The sequence below is a fragment of the Patiria miniata genome, unplaced genomic scaffold, assembly GCF_015706575.1.
Source record: "Patiria miniata isolate m_02_andy unplaced genomic scaffold, ASM1570657v1 HiC_scaffold_29, whole genome shotgun sequence".
NCBI classification, from domain to species: Eukaryota; Metazoa; Echinodermata; class Asteroidea; order Valvatida; family Asterinidae; genus Patiria; species Patiria miniata.
In genome coordinates, this window is record NW_024037068.1 from 23,204,821 (window position 1) to 23,223,585 (window position 18,765).

The following is an 18,765-nucleotide window of genomic DNA, read 5'->3' on the forward strand; positions in this document are numbered from 1 at the left end:
GCCATTTTTGATCCGCTATATATATACATGTACAACATAGTTTTGTCTCCAGCGTTAAAGGGAATATACAACATTTGCAAACATCGAAAAATAAAACTACCAAGTTTTTGCGAAATACCTTAATAGGATGTTGGTAAATGACAGTCTAAAGCATCCTGTAAAATTATGGCACCTGGTATACTGTCATTTTCAAGAAAAGTGGTATTTTTGTATCAATTTCCAACGCTGATCGGCCGATCAGCGTTGGAAACAACTGGCTTTTTTTCAAATACTGGCCCCAATTGACCATTGCACTTGTTTGCAATCGATTACAAACCTATGAACGGGTACGAGCCAGCTAGACTGGTTCCCTGACCTTACAATTCCCCAATGTATGTAAACTGCTCTGTTTCTTCTTATATGGAGTCAGGGAGCCAGACTACAGGAAAATGATCGTTTTTCTTGGTTTTTATAGCATTTTCGAACCCAAAACCTCCAAAAAGTCAGTGTAACTATATTTGCTTTATATTTCCAACCCCCCAATTCCATCCATTTCTGAAAATTACAGCAAAAGCAAATGATGTATATTCCCTTTAAATGTTGAATTCCCGATGAGCTTTGGAGCTTGAGTTTCTCAAGCTATATGTACCTTGAAGGTTAGCCATCACAATAATGTGGAAAAGACATGAATCTGGGACTGCGAAGCATTTTCAGTTTTGTTCTGAAAATACTTTCAAAATGCACTCGACTACTGAGTACTGTCCATAGACTTTGTACCCAACCAAAGAAATGGCGTCCAAATGTTCCACTTCCATCATCAGTCATTGCCAGTCAAGACTCTTGAGTCCTATCGGTAGTAAACACATAGGGTGGTGCGGTGGCAACATTTGTGAAGTGCACATCTACATGCCTCCTTTTTAGTTTTGTTCAAATTAGAGTCAAGGATGTTTTTTATCATTTCAAAATTACTTTTTCAACTTAAACTTATATAAGTCGACTTCTCTTAATTTCAATGATTCCCTTTTTTTTGGGGTGGGGGGGTAATTTTGTACAGTCTCTTACAGTAACATTGCAATTTTTTGGTGTCAAGCAAATCAACATGGTTTTGCGCGTTCACAGTGCTTGTGGTGATCACCATCTTTATTATTGCGTTATGTTGCCTTCGTCATCCTTTTTTACCTTGAAAATTTCCCTCAGAAAATCAAAACCCTGCCCTCTATCCACAACACCCCTGTTGGTGTAGGCTGATAAGGAACAGGTTCCCCCATCAGTATCGATAACGTACGGTCCGGGAACCAGTCTGCTTGCAAAACAGAGGTCTGTAAACTTGTGTGTTACATGTAGTGTGTATGCTTGGTTACGTTTCAAGCATGTGACTAGTGATCTGCACCCAATAGGAAGTGAGTTTTGTGGAGCCTGGATCAGGATCATGTGACCATAAATCATGTGATGTGCCAGTACTCAGTAGATACATCAGATGAACAGGAAATACACAGACAGTGTTTTGTACAGTTGGATCTTCCCGCATTTTGTTATTTTTTCGAAAAGGAAAGGGCGATCAGAAAGATAATGTTTCATTGCAGGCCTCAAAAATCAACTTGCAATTTTACAAAATTTTGGCCCACATCGTCTTTATCAAAATGTTCATTGTTGGACTGAATTATTTAGTCCCCCCCCCCAGCCCCCCTATCCCCTACCTGTACATACATGTACATGTATCTAACTTCCTGTGTGTGTGTGTACACGTGCAATATCATCGACAGGAACCAAATCGAGGACGACCTCGATCAGAAAATGTGTACAAAACCAATGAAAGCTGTTGCAAAAAAAGTTGGAGTATAAACAAAGGAAAAGGGAAGAAGAACAATAGAAAATCCTCGATTTACACCATAAACAAACATGCGTGTACATGTACATGTACATGTAGGTGTACATAATTTCTTTGTTCTCATGGCTGTCTACTTTGTATTTCTTTGACCTTTTTATAAACAGTCCTGAAAACAAGGATACTTGAAAGTGCATTGGAATTAGACGGGAAAAACACGTGAACATGCAATCTGTCTTTTTAATTTATCAAATTTCGAGGCCAGTGGAATGTTTTTATTGAGCCGATTGATCATTGTTTTATAACACGCTACGTAATTTGTCGTTACTGCTTTTATACATGCAGTGTTGAAAGTCTTTGTCCGCTGTAAAGTCAAATATTACCCTTTGCCTGGTTGTCAGAGGAAGAGCCTTTCCCTTTAATCATAAAACCCCTCACCTCAATTTACACCCGGTTCAACCCCCCTAGTTCTAGTGGTACATGTACATTGTATGAATGTAAGCACAGCAAATGTATGTACACATGTATGAGGTTTGCTTACAATCATTATGCAACTATACTGTATATCCCCATAGGGTGTCATTTGTTACAGCAACCCCTAGGCAATCCTATGGTAACTCACGTTTTGTTTGGGGGGGGGGGGGCCTTCGGTCAACTCTGTGCTAATGTTCTACAAATAAATTTAAGGGTGGATTTTTCACGTACGGTACTGAAGATCCCGCAAAGTTAAAGACTTCACTAAACTACATAAAAGAGTCCAATCAAATACATAAGTTTGGTTTGGCAATAATTTTTTTATGATGTTTAAAGTTTTTTATCCATAATTTTTGCACAAAAAAAAGGTGTTACCAAAAGATACATTTGAAATATATCTCATCTCACTGGCACACCACACAAATGACAGTTCCTGTTGTTCCCTTTATTTTGATATGTACATACCACGTACAAGGTAGTTGTGATGCTTGCACATTGTAGTTTGCCAACACCACAACACAGTAACAGCGCCACCAGGTGCATTACATGTTGACCTGGATTACCATCCAGGTCAAAGGTCACCTTTGCCAGTTGAAAGTTTGCCAGTTGTTTAATTGTCTAACTTATTGTTGTTGGTGTTGGCTATAACGGAGGTTTACAGAAACTATGTACACAAGTAGTTAAGATTGTCCACTTTTGCATGGAAGTGCCCACATTTACAGAACTTGTGTTTCTTACATTAGGGCTAGTTTTAAAGGGAATGTACATACAACATTTGCTTTTGCTGCAATTTTCAGAAATAAATGGATTTGGAGGATTAGTAGGCCTATGTTATATAAAATATTGTTAAACTGACTTGTTTCATGTTTTGGGCTTGTAGATGCTGGAAAAACCAAGAAAACCTATCATACATTGTATTCTTGTAGTCTGGTTCCCTGAACCCACTTAAGATGAAACAAAGCAATTAATACACTTTGGGGAATTGGGAATTGTAAGTTCAGAGAATCAGTCTAGCAGGCTTGTACCCCTTCACAGGTGTGTGAGCAATTGCAAAGAAAAGTCAGAATAACTAAATATGAAAAATTAAGAACAGTTTTTGAACAGTTTTTTTCTCCAACGCTGGTCGGCCGACCAGCGTTGGAAAAATACAGTTTTTCTTGAAAATGTCAGCACACCAGGAGCCACGATTTTAAAGGATGCTTTAGACTGTCAGTCCCTAACAATTCAGTAATGTATTTCGTGATAATTTGATCATTTCGCTTTTTGATGTTTGCAAATGTTGTACATGTATCTTCCCTTTAACTATATTCCATCTCACTGGCAAACCACACAAATGACAGTTCCTGTTGTCCCCTTTATTTTGTACGACATAAGTTGAGGTTGTGATGCTTGCACACTAGTTCTAAAGATTTAATACCTTTCCCAGTTTCCAGCCTTGTCCAATTTTGCATGGAAGTACCCGCATTTGCAGAACTTGTGTTTCGTACATTAGGGCTAGTTTGTCTTACACCGGTACCTGTATTCATGCAGTACCATGAAACTGGACCAGGGTGTATACAGGTCTCCAAAGATCAGCGTATTGCAGAATCTGAGGTCAAAGAGCTACATTTTGTACATGTCACAAGGGCTTGCCGCCATATTCTACCCACAGTCCCAGGGCTGTGAACAAAACAATTTTCGTTGAGAACTGAACCTTACAAGGAACAATGCTTCATGTACAGTTGTAGACGGTTAGAACTTGAGCCGTGAATAACACAAGTGAAACTCAGTTCCGTTGTCATAAACATTTGAAATTAATCATCTACGTTTCCATGAGTTACTTATAGGGACCCGAAACTGCGCGTACTCTGCATGTTGTACACGTGTACAAATGTATGCAGAGTGCACAATGATTGAACTTTGCTCAACTTGAAAGATATGATCTGCAACTTCAAATGATATGAAAAAAAGAAAAGAAGGAAAGATGCGTGGGCTGACTGTTTACGCTGATGGTAAACACAGATGTAAAACGTTTCAAAAACGAAACTAAGTTGGTCCTTCCAAAAGGTATACAATTACCTTGGCGTGCTTGGTGAGTTCCATGAAGGAACACGCCAAATATTTCACGCCCTTTTCTCTCGGATAGTGGAACCGAAAGTATTAACATAGCCCAAGCATCATTACGCTGCACCACCACGGTACAGTGCCAGTGTAGTTTTTTGTCCCAAGTTGGCCATGAACATGTACAAGAAAACATTTAACCAATCATTAATAATTAGTCTGAAGTGTTATTCTGTGTTGGGGATTCCGTAATGTCTTCATTTTTTTTTTTTTCACGACACAATTTGTCTGAAATTTCACAAGTAATAAGGTTTTAAATTTAAACCCCCCATAATCAAGTGGGAAAACGGAGGTGGGGGATAATGAATGAGAAGAACACTTTCTCTGAGCAATTCAAGGATCTGCTGTTACAAATGTATTTGGAAAATTGTTCATCTGCAATTGTGAGATCAATAATTCAAATCACTTGAATTTGAAACTACTGTGTTTGACGCTTTGTCTGAACATGCTGAATGTTACCTATGTTTGTAAATGTTTTAAAAAACTGAATGGCAGATTGTGTAAACTTGGTGCCACATGGGTTACATTTTGTAGGCATACATGTTCATGTACATCTGGGAATTGTGTAACATGGATTTGTGTTCTAATGGTTGACCATTTTTAAACCTTGATCACATCCACAGTTGAGACCCTACAATGTATCTGTCCGAATTTGCACCGCCTAACACTCGACCTGAAAATCCTCACCACCCACAGGGATGTCACAAGAGGGGGTTGGGTAGGGCTGTCCCAAATATATCAAATATTTGAATCCACCAAATATTCAAATAGCTTTTTGGCTGTTTGAATATTCGAAAAGAAAAAAAACTAGGAACGTACACACACAACTGTGATTTTGTAAAGTTGTATTTTATATTGTCAGATGCCACTTTTGTTTTCAACAGTACCTTTTTTGTCGATGCCTATTTATTGGTCCCATTCTCTTAGCTGGGTTAAGTCACTTGACGGTTTAATAGGCCTACAGTACATAGGCCTACTAGTTACAAAGCATTCCATTGACGCATGCAAATTTTATCCGGCACGCTTTTTAGGCCTATGTTTCTAATTTAAATCAAATACTAAATTATTCGAAAAAGAACAGCCCTACCGGTAGGGTACTAGGGTTGTGCCCACGTGCATGGCACTCTCTCCCACTTTTTTTTTTCGATTCAAAGTGTGTTTCGACATCAAAGTTCATCTATAGAGCCACCTGGCATTTGATTGTCTGGTGGTATCCAGTCTGGGGCTGATTTCACGAAACTCTAAGATGCGTCTGAGGAAGGGTTAGGCCTACTCGTCTTAAGTTGCGACTCTTCCTAGGAACGATTTCACCAGACTTAAGACGCGTTCAACACCTCCTAACTTCCTTAGCAACGCGGATGAACTCGTCTTAACTTAAGATCGGTCTGAGGGTTGTCTTATCTCAGTAATGGGTGCGTTAATTTAATCGTCTGAAAATCATTGCAAAGCTTCTCGTTAGAGCAGAATGTTTGCCTAGAGTTATAGTTTCGAGAAAGAAAACTGCTGTAGAAACAGATGTGAAAATATTTCTGATATGTGGGTAGGTTTAATAAAAATAAATTTACTAAATTTAATAATGCGCCAACAAGTAGTCAACTTTTTTAAATAGAGTGATGAAACAGGGAGCAAGAATGACACTGTCGCATCTTGTGTAGAACTACATGTACATACATACATACCGTTACCTTGCGTGTGAAATTTAATGAGTAGAGCAATTTTCCACGCCAAAGTTTGTGTTCTATGCGCGCGCGGGAAATCGGTTTCAATAACTGTTTTGTCAGGCGCTAAAAACAAACATGAAACAGCCATTGAATTGGAACAATGTTAGTTTTGATACGTCTTGCTTGAGATGGGTTTAGTGAAATTGAACTTAGAACGCCTCTTAGCTACTGGTACATGTAAGATCGATCTTGGATCGCCTTGATCTTAGAGCGGGGACTCGTCTTAAGTCCTAAGACGAGTCGCAAGATAAGACGAGATTCGTGAAATCAGTCCCAGGTCCGTTTTGAACAGTACAAATGTTCTGTCCCGCCCCGCTTTCCACCATGCCCACAGCTTCTCTACTCTTCGATTTTAGCGGCACTCAGGTGACCAATGATGAAATACTGCAGATTGCCCTCCACTGCGGAGAAATCTGTCGGCAATTTATTTGTCAACCCTCCCCCACCCAACCCCCTCCCCTGCCATTCAAAATGGTCTGCTGATGCTTGTACCAACCATCATATCAAGTCACTTGGCCCCAGAGAGATACGGTACACGTAGAGAACAAAAAAAAGTGATCATCTGTCAAAAGGAAGTTTGATTCCAGAGCCCCAGATTCCAGAGAAAAAAACAGGTGATAAAAACCACAAAGGGATGCAGTCAGTGTCCTTTGTTGTGTGAGCCTGTGTGTTTGTGGCAGGGTCTGTTTCCTCCTGATAAGCAATCCTACATCCTGCACATCATGCCACAGCCCTTCCTGGGCCGAGGAACCAGTCCTGTTGATTTTGATAGCAGACGTGATGAGACGAAAACGGAAGAAGGTTGGCCGCATGATCTGTTGTACAGTTTACATGTGTACACAGTACAGTTGTTTTTGGCTCGGTGCCGAAATGTTGGCCCTGTTGTTTAATGCTACAATGTATGTTGTTAGAGTGCGTCCTTGCGTGCTGGTATTAAAAGCTTTTGAGGGGAAAAGTGAAAAGAGCAAATCAGTTTGTTGTAAAAAAAAAAAAAGGAGTAAAATGTAATAAATGTTTAGTTCCTTCGTAGGGATTAACTGTAATGCCCCGACACCTTAGCCGCTGGTAGGAAGCTTCCAGAATCCTACAAACTCCATCCCTTTGTAGGAAACCAGTTGCACATTGTTTGATTTCAAATTTCAGGACATCAGGTCCAATGTACCGGTATGGTGTCTGTGATTGAACAGTACGTGTACATGCTGTCGCGTTCTTGAAGACGAGGAGCGCGCACATTTTTGGTAACACTGTTGGTCGAAGGAGCTTCATGTATCTCATCGTTTCAGAACCATCTGTTGCATTTTTTTTCCAACTTGGGTCGTATCTCACGCTACATGTACATGTATGTACATGTACACTACATGTGTATACATGTATACACTATGTACATTTTGTAGAGTATTGATTTGAAGAAAAAAAATCCCTTGAAATGCAATCAGGTTCTGCAAGGCTTTAATTATAGCAAGGCAAGCCTAGAAAAGCTGGTATAGTAGCGCACACAATTCTATTCAGTTGATTCAAAATGGCAGTTCACTGGTAGTGCTTTCATGCATCTGGATTACATTATGATGTACACATACATTGTACAATGTACATGTACATGTACTATGTATATAATATGTACATTATTGGTGCTATGGGGTAATCCTGTATGATGGCACTGCCCGACTTAAAAGTGATCAAGAGTCAGTGAGAGAGTCAGTCAGTCAGTACAAAGGGCACCATACAATGTACCGTCCCTCTGGAACCAGCAAAAAATATCAATTCCGATGATGGTAAATACGGTAGACAAGATGGCAATCAAAATTAAGAAGAAAAAAAATATACATGATTTATACAAACATGAAAGCAGATGTTCACATTTGGCATTCAGGCGCTGTGTTTGTGAAACAAGGAAGTTTTTGCGAAAAAATAATACAAGTAATCTTTTCCCGGTATCTGTCTCTTTTGTTGCATCACACATTGTTTGCTCAGGCTCAGAAACCGAGACCCGAAACTTGGCTTTCTAGAGGACGAATCTAGTAGTTTATTTCTTTTTGCTGAACACACTTCAGCTGCATTTTCATTTTGCCATTGGTGACTTTTCATGATCGCTCACTCTTGAACAAAGAGTCCTCTAACACAACCATAATTAATAAACATAATGAAACATCCTTACAGCAGGGTAGATGTACGTGTAGCATTCATCTTAAAAAAGTGGAACATTTCATACAGAATTGCAGACATGTACGTAGATTACATCAACTTAAATATTGTGTACACTGTACCCCAACATTGTGCCTATGTGCTCTACAAAATATGGAGTATCCCCTTGCAAGGGTATTATGTGAGGAGATTTGGTGATTAATTATGCAAAACAAGGCTGTGTCTTGACCTCGGGATTCTGACCATTCAGCGCACACCTTCTTCTGTCGGGTCTTGGGTAACCCGTTGTTGTACAGTCGACTCTCGTTAGTACAAACTCTGTTAATACAAAATTCTGGTTATAACAAACATAAAGCCTTTGTCCTGACTGTGCATTTATGTGCACAATGAATGGGACTGATGTTCCTCTTAATGCAAAATTCTGATATTAACAAACAATTTGGCTAGGTCCGAAAGAGTTTGTTATAACGAGAGTCGACTACATTACAAAATCATGTCAACCAAATCCAATGAACAACTGAGTCCACAGTCAAATTTGTTTAAGTCGACTCTGATTGGCTAGCACATGGGGTCGCATACAATTTGCATGCCCACATACATGTCAGACGTTCGTTACGGAGAGCGGGAGACCGCTCTGTTCAACAACGATGATACTCAGAGTAAACCCCTACCTGTATTTAAAGTGATGGTTTACAATGTAACCTTCAATGTGTTACTTTCATTTAAAAAAAAAAACCAACAGAATTGAAGCCAGCAAATTAGCAGGTGGCACAGGCATTTTGGTTCTGGCCACTTTGGCCTGTTGTCAGCGATCAAATAGGAACATTTGCAAATTTACCCGGAAACGTACCAATGTACGTACGTACATGGCCAAGTTCGCGCAAGGACTATAGTTGACCAATGGTTAACTAACGTTTGCCCGAATTCTGTCTAGTCAATGGTGGTTGACTACGCTAGTCGACTATTTGGAACCAGCCTATAAGCTACTGGGGTTGGTTGCTTCGCTGGTAACCAATTGCCGCGCGCATTCATAACGCTAGCAGAGAGCCAGGATCCAGAAGTTTTGCGATGACATTTTGACCAGCGTTTGACTAGAGACGTTCGCACGTTGCTATCAGTGCGCAGGCGTAAGGTACGTCACAAATCAACCACTAGTCGACTAATGGTCCTTGCCCGAACTTGGCCCATGTTTTAGAGAAAGTCCAAAGTGAAGATACATGTAGGACAAGTACAAAATGCCGTGTGAAATTGTTCTACCTGAAATGAGATGGTAACATTCAGAAGAGCACAATCATTGAACATGTTGAAGGTGGTTGAAGAAAATGTGCCTGCAGGCACAGTTTTTTTTTTATGTGAGTTACACGTGTACATGTAGCAACTGAATCCAGTGACATGACCCCAACAGTTGTGCACGCATTTTCTCTGTTTTCTCAAAATAAATAGTATCCACTGAGCTGAAACTTCAGCAAGTTGCATACATTTTGTACATGTACATCGCTGTTTTTGAACAATATTATTGCATAAAATGGGGGGGGGGGGAGAAAGAAAACCCCCTGAAAAGTAAGAAAACGTATTGGAAAACATTGCAGAGTCATCAGTCCTAAACCAGCCGTGCAGTGTATACACCCCTTGTCTGTTGAAATTGGGCGAGTAATTGATAATTTCCTATTTTCAGAGCCATCAGGTCGTCATTCGTGGGTCCCAGGAAATATGTTTTTAATTTTCCAATTTCCTGGGATTGTCTTTTGGCTGAGCTGTGCTATCCATACTAAGACCTCGAGGCACATGGTTCAGTCACAAAAACAGAAATGTGGGTTCAATAATGTCCGGAAGATACACATTCTCATGATGAAATCCTTTTTTTCCTGAGCATCCCAGCATATTAAAATTAAAGATAAAGTCTTGGGGGAAATTGTCTACACTGTACATTTTTGACATCAGTTCTAAAATTTTGGAACATGTAGATGGATAAGTTTAAGTTTTGTTGGGAAAATAAAGTGTCTACGGTACATGTAACATTTGTTGAAATTCTTTCAATTGAAAATTGTTTGTGTGTATCCAAACTATCAAAGCTGTTTTGCCCGAACTTGTGAACTTGTACATTTTACCTACCAGTCATTTCAGCTTCATTTCGGGGAAAATTCAAATTTCCAATGAGGTGACCAACTTCCTGCTAATTTTGCAGTTCTGGTGAGAATTCTCTGGAAAAAAAATCACAATTTATTTAGTGATGTCCCAGCATTATTTGCATTGCCCAGGTTTGTTGAATATCTCACAATGTTTGTGGCCGCACTATTTTCAAGTCCATACATGTACATGTAGTTCCTGACAATGTGCCTAGGAAAGGGATGTTTCAATTTCATGTAATAATTGTACATGCTTACATTTCAATGTTTTGAAGGATTTGTTATAGCATCCTATGGAACAGGTTTTATATTTTTGTTCTTCTGATCTGTGGTTTCCAAACAGTAGCCAGTCAAGTAAATACTTTGTAACTTTATTGGGATGAAATAGATACATTGTGTATAAAATGGTAACAAGGGAGATCAAATGTGTTAAAATGTAATCAACCTGATGATGTTACAATGTGATCATTTGGAATTTGGTATTCATAAGGTCCTGAAGGACCACACCAGTCTTGTGTTGCTCTCATTTTAAAAGTTTCTTACCCTTTTTAACTGTCATATTTTTATCAATTAAGTTAGGCCAAACAAAAAAGTATTTCTGCTTCCTATTACATGGCATTTGAAAATAGAGTAGGTAGGTAAGGATTTTTTTTGGGGGGAGGCATTTTTTTTGTCTGCGTGTATATAATGTATAGTCAAGGGTAAATGGTAGTAATTGATGGTTTTGAGGGTTTTCTTCTCTCCCCCCCCCCCAAAAAAAAGATAGGGTAGGTATCGTATAACCGGAAGCAGAACTATTATTTTTTTTGGCCTCATTTGGTTTCATGTAAAGTAGAAGCTACTGTTATTTCAAGGTTTTCATCGTCTTATATGCTGATTGCTGTTTCTAAGTACTGTTTTATTTCATTGCTTTTACACCAGGACAAGAAATTCATATAGGCCTACATGTACCTAGTAATTTACATTCATGACAATAAAAACTGAATCTGATTCTGAGTTTGGTCAGCCATAGGGGTCTAACCCGCCCTGCTTCCTACCCCCTGAACCGACCAGAGCAAAGCATTGTGACTAAAATTATGGAAAACTAAGGGGAACTTAAAATGTAGATGCTTATGGGTTCAATTCACTGTGTACTTCGTTGCAATGAATTTTGTGATTAACCATTTTTGACGTGATTTTTTGTTTGCTACAAATTCTTTTTTGTAGAATTCTGATATCTCCTTTAAAATAAATGAGCATGTAGGTCTGAAAAAGTACATGGCCTGCTTATGTTTCAACTGGAAATCTGTTTTCTAATAATGCATACTTTTCATTTACATGTACTCCGTGTGCTTGTAAAATGTGTACTTTGCTTCAATGGAAAAAATAGACTATTTTATTTTCCTTGAAAAAAAATGCGTATCACCATGCAATACCAGTGCAAGGTCTGTATGCTACATGTACATGTATGTATGATACATCTGTACATGCACTGTATGCCCAGGAACTAGTGCTTGGGATATGCAAATGGGGCAAAACTTTCCCACTTAGCAACGGCCTGCTGATTGGACAGGCCTCCCGGACCCCTGTTGTCAGGCAGACAGCAGTGGGCCCTGGTTGGCTGAATGGCCTTGTTGTTGGGCAGATAGCGTGAATATTCATGATGCTAAGGGGGAAATTTATGATGTGAGATCATATGTGATCATTGGACTATTGGGACATCGCAGTTGAGGCACGTTTGGAATGTTCTTTATAGTGTACGTGCAGGACACGCAGTTGGCCTATAATTTGTAAAAAAGAGGATTAGGGTTTTTTTCCTTCATATACCGGTACATGTATGGGAATATACAACATGTATGTATTACTAGGCCTTATGAGTTGTCCTACATGTATCTGGAAATACAGTAGAAGGACAAATGTTCATGTCTTATTACAAAAACTAAGTGTACCGTACATATCCACGCTGTTATAGAACAATCTTAATTAATATTAGGCATACAATTTCTGACCCCAAACTTTTTATTGGCACATTTGGCCAACAATTTCTAATGACGTAGGCCCTATATTTTGGAACTACATGTATAAAAGTCTTCCCCTAGACGTAAATTGTGTGAAATGTTAGTAGTTACCACACATTGTACACTTGTATGGGGCATTAGGCTGGTGTAGTGAAAACGTGGCAGTGTTCACATAACACGTTTAATTTGTCTTAGTTCATTCGCAGACAAATGAAGCGCTTGCTCTCCGTCGATTTTCAATGCATTCTACACCTACTGGGTTTTTTTAAGAACTAAAAATACACATGACAATCGGTGACATCATCCCTTCAATTAGGCTTGTTTGTTGCTGGCTAGTCTTGATTCAAGGCTATGGTTCTGTAAGCCTGGATGAATATGTGTATAGTGTCTGCGGGTGAGATACAGTGGTTTCTTGAACAGAGGCTACCTCATTGCAGGGCAGACACCTGTGTAGTAGGAGAATGACATCATCGCTATCAATAAAGATGACATATCATGGGGGGTGCTGGAGACCTGATGATTATTTACTATGCTATGATAGCCTGGAGCTGTATTGTGAGGGCAAAAATACAGATTGTTTTTTATGTGCAGACGTGGCAATAGCTTAAAGATGCACTGTTGCAAAAAGATAACTGTGTGGCTGTTTTGTCTGTCAGTTGGCTGTGGCTGGACTACATGTACTGTACAATTGGGAAAAGTCAAAGCCTTTGCCAAAATGATCATTCCTTGGAGATGGCTTACACCCTCATAATTATACAGTGTAACTTGGTTTTGGCTCGATGGCTTGGAGTTTAGGATTGTGGAGTACAGTCCTATGTGTCCTTGATCTAATGGCGTTTACTTCTAGGTAAATATACACCATTATTTGTGTAATATGCAGGTAAAAATTGCAAGACAGCTTTTAATGCATGGATCATTTAAACTTGAGCAAACCCTGAACATGTCTTGAACAACCCTGAACATGTCTTGAACATGGGGAAAAAATTTTGTGAGTTGAAGGGACGATACAACATTTGCAAACATCAAACAACAAAATGATCAAATTACCACGAAATTCTTTACTGGACTGTTCGGGAATGACAGTCGAAAGCATCCCGTACAAGCATGGCTGACATTTTTAAGTAAAGTGGTATTTTTGTTTTGATTTTCAACGCTGGTCGGCCAACCAGCGGTGGAGAGAACTGGTTTTTTTGTTGGGGGGGGGGGGGGGGGACTTAAAATCACCACATTCAAAATATTGACTTTCAACGTACAGTGGTCAATACATTTTGACAGCCTTTAGTGTTCTACTATGGAGGTTCAGAATTTGACATACATGTACATGTATTGCTTTTCTGCTGACAAAATTGAAGAAAAACAGATAATTGAACGTTTTGCTAAAATGCATTTTTCTAATTTTCTGCTTTTTTCTGCTACTAGAAAAGCAGATTTTACTTTTTACCTATGTATGCACTTGCAGTTCAAAAGTAAACATCTGCTTTGTCGCTTTACAATTACTAGAAAAGCCGATTGAACATGTTAAGTACAGATCTATTTTTTCTTCTTTTCTGCTTTCGGAAAAAGTAAACTCTGCTTTTCTGGTAAAGTAGAGAAATGAAAAAGTTCAATCTGCTTGTCTTCTATTCTGTTTACGCAAAAGCAAATGTCCACTTTTGTCCACTCCATAGTTCCACTTTAAACATTTGGAAAAATTTGATATGTTTTAAGATAGTAAAATAGTTCATCAGTTAAAAAAAAGAGAACAAGGTTATCACATTTTTATCTGAGCTTTGTTCTGCAGCGTCATATAGCAAGTTTCTGCATTGTTATTAAACTTTAATACAAAATGTAGTCGAATTTTGCTCTTTTCTACAGCGTACTTGTAAGTTTTAAATTGAATAGAAAAAAAAAATGAATATAAATATTTTTAAGATTTTTTTTTGCATTGGGGTGATGTAAATTCAGAATAGTTTGGTTGTGGCACCCACTGCTATATCAGATTTGAGACAGCCAGCTGACCCTGGCTATCTCGGTGGTCGAGTGGTAAGACGTCTGCACAAGTAAGCAGGAGGTCGTGCGTTCGAGTCCCACCCTGAGTAATATTTTTCTCACAATCACTCGGCCAACACTGAGTACACAGTGTTAATAACAAAATAATGTCAGTGAAAGGCAAGTATTGAATTAAAATATTACACAGTTTTAGATTAAGATTTAAATTGACAACCCCAGCAAACAAACAAACAAAGACCCCAACAACTCAACAAACAAACTGAAGTAATGTTTTGAACACCTTACCCGTTGAATCACATTCAAACTTTGAACTCGAGCCAAAACTTGTAGGCCTAATAGTAGCCCAGACAAAATTTTAGCCATAACTTCACTCACATTTTGATCTTTTATTTTGTATCTGAATTTTCATGTTTTAATTAAACTGTAGCAAAAAGGTACATTCTGTGGATGTACTCGCTCTTGATTTGGAAGAAAAACGTCGAGTCCCTTTTTTTTTTACCATCATGAATCATCGGGATGTTTATGAGTCACCTGGTAAAATAGCGACTGGCAAAAAAAAATGGATGATGCAGAGCCTATACATGTAGGTTTATTTATGTACATGTATAGTGACCAACAAATACTGTGTAGTGTGTACTCATGCCAATTCATTAAATGCACATCGTGGTTTGCATTTCTAAAACAAAAAAATGTACCCATACTGTACATGGATTGCTGTTCTCTTTGTACAACGCTTCATTGTGATGAGTGAATGCATGCATTGTCTCTTTATTAGTTATTCAATATCAGACTTGACATAATTATATCGGATTTGATAATTCACACACATTATGCGGTGATTGTGAACATTAAGAAACTCAATGAGTCCAAAAGGTTGGTTCATACCGGTAAATTGAGTTTTTGAATTATATGGATATTTTTAAGGTACAAATTATGTTTAATGAATATTTAAAAACACACTTAAATTTGTAAGGAAGAAACAAGTGTATAGGTAATTAATTGTAATATTTACCATGTACATGTACACATGCAGCGCATTCCATCTTATCAACAATCTGAAAGTGCTTTACAATTGTTACCCCATTCATGATCAGGCCACGAGACCATGCGGCAGCTGATATCAGCACACATTCGGTCCTCTACCCTCACAGGTACCCATTTATCCTCCTGGGTGGAGAGAGGCAATTGTAGTAAAGTGTCTTACCCAAGGGCACAAACACCATGTTCCTGGCAGGGTTCAAACCCACGCACCATCGTACATTAGTCAAACACTGTTACCACTTGACTTTTTTTTCAGAAACAATTTAGAAATTTAGTGGCTCAACCCTTACTCAGACTGAGGGATTTATTTTTTGCAGTGAACTTCCTGATTGAAAAATCTAAACATGAGCTTCAATTTCCCTATGTACACCAAAGTGACTCAATCTTCATAATTCATCAAACTTCTTCAGCTTAGTTCAACTTTAAAAAAATCAAGGTATTTTCAGTGTAAAGTTAAGAGAGTGATTCTCACTTTGAATTGTCTCCTGTTTCACTCTTTGGAGAGTTGGTTAAAAACACAGTTTGGGCCACACACTACATACATGTAGGCCTATGTGCCGGTAGAACCATGTACGTCTCTGTACATGTACATGTACTTGGAAGACTTGATTATGTATTGTAGGCCCTGGATATCCTTGGTGCATTGTTCCGATGTGCAGTAACCAGCAGTGTACTAGCCAAGAAGGGGGGGGGGGGGCACACCCCCATAAAAATTGTTGCCCCCCCCCCCCCCTCCCAACTGGAAAATTTGTTAGTCCTATTAAGTGACCATAGTTAATGGGTTAAACAGAAATTGGGTGTTCCTCCACTGTAACATCCAGCCCCCCACTCCCACCATTATGGTGAAAACCCTGGCTACGCTGCTAGAAGTATCCACAATGAGGATACCTTGACTGTACAGTAATGTTCATTCATCCACCACCTGGAAGACTTTAGTACAGCCAAGGAGGGAAGAAATTTCTTATGTATTTTAAAAGTTCAGACCTTGAAACGTCTTTATTTTTTTTTTAATCCTTGCATTTTTTTAAAAACTATAATTGTGCGAACTGAAAAGATTTATTCAAACTAGAATTAAAATTTGGGGTGCACACCTATGTTCCCCAAATACCTATGTTCCCCAACCCTAAACCTAACCATCTAACCCTAACCCTGAACCTAAGGATTTTTGGGAACATACCGGTAGGTACATTTATTGGGGAACATACAGATGGAATTAGGGAACAAAATGTGAACACAGTTACACACTATTTAGTCTTAAGTCGGTGTGTCCAAACAAAATGGTAATTATTATGTTTGTTTCCACCTTTTGATTCCTATTAAAATCCACCCACTTCCGAACGTATTCATATGACCAGAACACAGTCACGTGTTTGTACTTCTCTGCTTTCATCACAGACTTGAATGAAATATTTAGAATACCGATCAAAGCTGCGGCTTTTGAGTCTGGTGATTTGCAGTCACACCCGACTGAGCGCTGGTTGAATGGAAAATATGTGGGAGAGTACGCTGGTACCATAGTACGTATTATAATATTGTATTTAACGACTGCGGAACATTTCTGCCCTTCACAAGCATAATTGACTCTTGTGGTTTCGGAGCCAGTCTTAAAATCAACAAAGTTATTCAGAAATCTGATTTCAATCGTCATTTTGTTAGTAGTACTTTTTGGGAGATGCAGAATTGGATTAGAATTGACTTTGTGGTATTGCCTTTACATTTCAGGCTGAAGGTTTTCAAAGTTTCTTATAAGAGAAATTCTTTTTTTTACTTTCTTCAATCATGGGGTGTTTCCAAATTCCAGTTGCATGGACTCAAGAGGTTCAAATTGATACATCGCAGTATTCTTTTCACAAAAATTGATGAGCCAAGTATACTATGTACCGGTAGCTAACTCAAGTCTACATTAAAACCAAGTGCTAAAAGTCACTGAGTTGCTACCTAACTGTTAATAGAGATTATTGTTAAACAAGTTAATGTTGTAGATATTTAAACGAATCAGGACAAAACTAGTCAGCAGCATGACATATTAAACTTTCTGTTTGCTCACCAAAATCTTTGCCATGGCCAACACAATTTTTGCCCGCATATTAAAAACTTCCAGACATTTGCTCAAGGCCATCATGACACTGTGCTTAACACGGTAAATTTGCCATGAAAACACACACTTCCAAACTTTCGCCCGTTAAAAAAGAGTGAAGAAACGTGTCTATCCAGATTGCTCAGATTTTGAAAGTATTAACTGTATTGAGATGAACACACTTTTAATGTAAAGAATTGTCAAGGAAATAGGGAGTTTTTGAGTTGAAAAATACAAATAAACATGGAAAATCTGGATTTCCTATGCAGGTCAACATGTTTTCTGGCAGTTTCTATTTTATTTTTTATTTTTTGGGGGGGGGGGGGGTCGTTCACTTAATCGAACCACAAAAATGTTATTGTACTGAGCTATATTGCACGGCAGAATAAACTGCACAGAATGCTCTTTCCAATAACAATTATTTTGATTGGACAAGGGGAAAGAAGGGCGTTTTTTAATCCAATCATTGCACTCCTTTCTTTCCAGAGAATCCACGGTAGTTTGCAGTCGGATCATACCACACACGAAAGTGGTGCCCAATTTTGATTCCTTATTTATTATTGTTGATCTCGCAAGTGAAATATTTAAAGCAGTTTTGCATGTCCCAGGACAATTGATTTTAGTGGAAATGTAGTCGAGTGTCAAGATACGAGTGATAAACTTTCCTAACGCACGTGAACTGTTTTGCTTCACAACCTGTTTGCATGGCTAAACATGGCCACTGCAAGTGGTGGAGTGTGTATGTCTGTAGACAGCAATGCTTAATCTTTTCTGTCCATTATCCTGTTGAAGTTTTCTCGTACACTGTATGACTGCTTGAGGAAATCCCTCCTTCCCCTGGTGTCAATTGTCAAAAGCAGAGAAAATTGCTCAGAACTTTCAATTGTCTTTTAAAGCAAAATAAGTTAGCCAGAAATTATGACCTATTTTGTATTCAATACTGGATGTTGCTCAGAAAAGATTTGCTATTGAAGCCTTTTTTGGTCAACAGCTCCATCACATTGTGTGCACCAGACAGTAACTTTATGGTTGCTTATAACCATTGAGATTTAACAGCTGAATGGCTGTAAAGACTGCTTAATCCTGTTCTGTGGTCATTAGTTAATGAGGTGTGAATGGCTCTTGAGTGGGACTGTAATGGAGCTGTTGGCTCAATAAAAGGGTGTGTAATCCTGTTATAGGCACATGGTGAGGGGATTTGATCTGCTGTTAGGCATGATGAATGTGGATGTTGACATGGTGATTTGCCAAAGTCATTATGATTTGACAGTTTGCTGCTTTTGTTTGGATGGCT

The 18,765-nt window shown here is 38.7% G+C and overlaps 1 protein-coding gene across 1 annotated transcript in view; it reads left to right on the forward strand.

The window, feature by feature from the left end:
• Window positions 1-18,765, forward strand: part of LOC119735623 (DNA-directed RNA polymerases I, II, and III subunit RPABC3-like) — a 55,259-nt gene that overhangs the window by 1,125 nt on the left and 35,369 nt on the right. The gene's annotated exons all lie outside the window — the stretch shown is intronic.